The sequence below is a fragment of the Carlito syrichta genome, unplaced genomic scaffold (assembly GCF_000164805.1).
Source record: "Carlito syrichta isolate Samal-C Ts95f unplaced genomic scaffold, Tarsius_syrichta-2.0.1 Scaffold303422, whole genome shotgun sequence".
Classification (NCBI taxonomy): domain Eukaryota; kingdom Metazoa; phylum Chordata; class Mammalia; order Primates; family Tarsiidae; genus Carlito; species Carlito syrichta.
The window spans coordinates 2,498-6,996 of record NW_007247518.1 but is presented as its reverse complement, the minus strand read 5'-3'; the positions used below and the strand labels follow the sequence as shown (position 1 = coordinate 6,996).

Genomic DNA, 4,499 nt, shown 5'->3' with positions numbered 1-4,499 from the left:
CTTTTCTTATTATTCAAGCATCACAGACATCCTTAAAAGTCAGTAGAAGCTGGGCTTGGAGGCTCAGCCTATAATCCCAGCACTTTGGGAGGCTAAGGCAAGTGGATTACCTTAGTCCACAGGTTTGAGAGCAGCCCAGGCAACTTGGCAAAACTTCATCTCTACAATAAATCAAAAGTTAACCAGGCATGGTGGCACATGCCTGTAGTTCAGGCTACTTGGAAGGCTGAGGCAGAAGGATCACCTGAGCCCAGCAGGTTGACACTGGGGTGGCTGTGAGCATGCCACAGCACTCCAGCCTGGGCTACAGAGTGAGACTCCAACTCAAATAAATATTTCTGTATCAATTTGTTCATGATTAAATGACTAAGTTTATGAGCATTTTTTAATCAGGATATTTGTATTTTGGCTATTGAATTGTGTGCATTCCTTATATATTTTTAAAACTAACCTCTTATCAGATGTATGGCTTGCAAGTATTTTCTACCAGTCTGTGGACTGACATTACTTTCTGTTGATTGTTTCCATTGTTTTATAGAAATCTTTAGTCTGAAGTAGTCCCATTTGTCTATTTTTTTGTTTTGGAATTTGTGCTTTTAGTGTCATATCCAAGAAATCATTGTCAATACTAATCTCTTAAAGCTTCTCCCTTATTATTTTCTTCTAGAATCCTTATTGTTTCATGTCTTATGGTTAAACTTTTATTACTTTTTGAGTTTATTTTTATGTAGTATAAGATAGGTCCCAATTTTATTATAATTTTTCATGTACATATCCAGTTTTCCAAACATCGTTTGTTATAGAGACTATCCATTCTCCATTGTGTTTATTCTTCATACTCTTTTTTTTTTTTTGAGTTGGAGTCTCACTGTGTCACCCAGACTGGAGTGCAGTGGCTGCTCCCAGCCACCGCAGCCTCGACCTGCTGGGCTCTGGTGATCCTTTAGCTTCAGCCTTCCAAGTAGCTGGAACTACAGATGCACGCTACCATACCTGGATAATTTTTTTGATTTATTGTTGAGATGAGCTCCCACCAAGTTGCCCAAGTGGGCCTTGAATCCGCGGGCTCAGGCAATCCACTCACCTCAGCCTCCCAAGATGAGGGATTACAGGCTGAGCCACTGAGCCTGGCTTTCATACTCTTTTCAAAGATCAGTTCACTGTATATTTGTGTGTATATTTCTGGATTCTCTATTCTGTTCTATTCAACACACTTTCATGATAAAAAGTTTCAGCAAACTAGATATAGAAAGAATTTATCTCAATATAATTTACTTCAGCGTAAGAAAGGTTGCATATAAAAAGCTGACATTATAACAATGGTTAAAAGCCAAAAGTTTTCACAAATAAGACAAGGATACTCCCACCACTGGTTCAACATAGTACTGAAAATTCTTTCCAGGGCAATTAGGCAAGAGAAAGAAATAAATGACATTCACTTTAAAAAAGAAAGAAATATATTTTTCTCTGTTTGTAGATGGCATAATCTTATATGTAGAAACCTCTAAGGATTCCACATGCATACACACACAAAAAATTGGCAGAGCAAATAATTAAATTCAGGAAACTTACAGGATACAAAATCTACAAACAAAATCAGTTGTGTTTTTATACACACTAACAACCAACTATTCAAAAAAACAAGAAAGCAATTCTATATATGATAACATTAAAAAGAACAAAATACAGCCAGGCATGGTGGCTCAAGTCTGTAATCTCAACACTTTGGGAGGCCAAGGTGAGAGGATTGCCTGAGACCATGAGTTCCAGACTGGTCTGGGCAACTTGGCAAGACCTAATCTCTACAATAAATCAAAAACTTAGCTGGGCATGTTCGTGTGCATCTGTAGTTCCAGCTATTTGGAAGGATGAGGTGGAAGGATTCCTGGAGCCTAGCAGGTCAACACTGGGGTGATCATGAGCATGCCACTGCACTCCAGTCTGGGTAATGGAGTAAATCCCCAACGGAAAAAAATTTAAAACAGGAATAAAATACTTATGAATAAATCTAACCAGGATTTGAAAGGTTTATACACTAAAAACTACAAAATGTTTCTGAGAAAACTTTTAAAGACACAAAAAATTGAAAGACATTCTGGGACTGCCTGAGGATCGACAGCCATCATGAATGACAAAGTAACTATTTGGACCAGGAAATTCATGACCAACCATCTGCTTCAACGGAAACAAATGGTCATCGATGTCCTTCACCCCAGGAAGGCAACAATACCTAAGACAGAATTTCAGGAAAAACTAGTCAAAATGTACAAGACAACACCAGACGTCATCATTTGGATTCAGAACTCATTTTGGTGGTGGCAAGACAATTGGCTTTGGCATGATTTATGATTCCTTGGATTATGCAAAGAAAAATGAACCCAAACATACACTTGCAAGACATGGCCTGTATGAGAAGAAAAAAACCTCAAGGAAGCAGCGAAAGGAATGCAAGAACAGAATGAAGAAAGTCAGGGGGACTGCAAAGGCCAATGTTGGTGCTGGCAAAAAGGCAAAGGACTAAAGATGATGCAGTGACGGTATCTGTGGCCATTGTTTGGATTTTTCACGACCAGCTTAATAAAGTAAAACCTTTTCACGTGAAAAAAAATGAAAGACATTCTGTGTTCATGGATTAGAAGCCTTTAACATCATGGAAGCTTCCGTTTGTTCATAGCAATACACAGGTTCAATACAACCCCTATCAAAATCCCAATGATTATTTTTACAGAAGTAGAAAATACAATTCCATAATTCATATGGAATCACAAAGCATCCCAAATAGCCAAAACAATCTTAAGAGCAAAGACCAAAACTGGAGCCATTACGTGGCCTGAAATATATACAGTACATTGTAACAGTTTCTATATTGGACATATGTAAAAATATGTATTCTCAATATTGAGACAATATATTGTCTATATAGTATATACATACTATTTTATCTATTTATCTCTCATATGTGTATGTTACAAGGCTATAGTGCTATAGCTGTTAAAACAGTGTGGTTCTCCTATTCCCGTTTTCCTCAGCCTTTGACTCGATCCCCCAGAAATGTTTTCCAAAGATTGAACGTAACTCAGAAGTAGAAGTGAACTGGTAAGAGAAACCAGGATATGAGTATGTAGAATTTTCCCTCCACCCACCCACGGTAGAAACTTGCCTGCTTCTACATGGAGCCTGATCTTTCTCTACAAATGTTTGAGAATGTGTTAACTTTTCTAAGATGGTGAAAGACTGATTAAGATCTGTGTTTTTAGATAACATTCCAATTGCAGTGTGGACAATAAACTGAAGAAAGCAAGACTGAAACCAGCGAAACCAGCTAGAAGACTTCTGCATTTGTTTAGAAAAGAAAATACTCAAGTACTATAGTGATATCATTAACCCAGAAAGGGACCAGATGAGCAGAAGCAAATTAGGCTGAAGAGAGAAGGTCACAGATTTGAAAATACTAAGTTTAAGGTATACCAAAGTGAACCTGCAGAGTAGAGAGCCTATAGCTCAAAAATAGTCAGAAAATTATGCTTATCTTTGAAAGCTATTGGTGAAAATAAATAGTAGTGGAAGCTATGGGTGTGGTTGAGACAATTTAGAGTGAAAAGAGAGATATAATATCAAGATGTCCACAGAATTATATAATCAACCCTAACTATTGTAAGAACCAATAATTTTCTCCATAACATTTTGTAAAAAAAAAATACAGTGTCTATGGATCATTGGGTATAGAGCAACAGAGGAGTACTAAGTCTTCTGTGAAGGACCTGCCTTCATCCATTTAATGTCTGTAATGTGCAGTAAGCTAAGTAAAAGCAGGAAGTCTCAAAGTTCTTAAAAAGAGACTGGGTAGCTAACATATATGAAGAGTTGTAAAATATGTCTCCGAAAAAATCAATTCCACTCTGACATTTCATATTTTAACATGTCTCAAAAGATTTGAGTTTATGTAGAAATACATTAGATAATGCTGGTGCTTTGTCCTACAGATAATAAGAATGTTCCTTAGATAGACTTTCAATTTCTATTGTGATAGAATAACAGAAACCTAAGAATTGTATCTATCAGAGGGATTACATATAAAAATGTTTGCAATATATGCACCTATAAACATATACCATTTAAAAAGTTAGCCTAGAGCAATAATATCTACTGATTTCAAATGTCCCACAATAATGTGAAGCAAATATGTGATATATCCAAAAAGTACTATAAGGAATATTTCTCAGTTCTAAACATCGTAAATATCACATATAGGTAACACCTGAATATTAGTGACAAAAAATGTAGAAAGTTATATGTTCATAATTACAATAAAGAAAACAAGAAACCTAGCTGACTTGAATCACAGAACATTTAAAAAATAACTGGGAAGTCATTGGTCAGAGAAAACACCTTTCCTATCAGAGCAATTTTAAAATACACTAATATGCATTATGTTGACACACTCACTCAACCATATATTTTAAAAACCACTCAATATCTTAAAAGCTATCACAAAATCA

General features: G+C 36.1%; 1 pseudogene across 1 annotated transcript; it reads left to right on the top strand.

Annotated features, from left to right (window-relative positions):
- The first annotated feature begins 2,124 nt into the window (after positions 1-2,124).
- Positions 2,125-2,586, top strand: LOC103260906 (annotated as a pseudogene). Its single transcript, XR_002481987.1, has one exon. The product of XR_002481987.1 is annotated as a 40S ribosomal protein S24 pseudogene (transcript).
- The last annotated feature ends 1,913 nt before the right edge of the window (positions 2,587-4,499 follow it).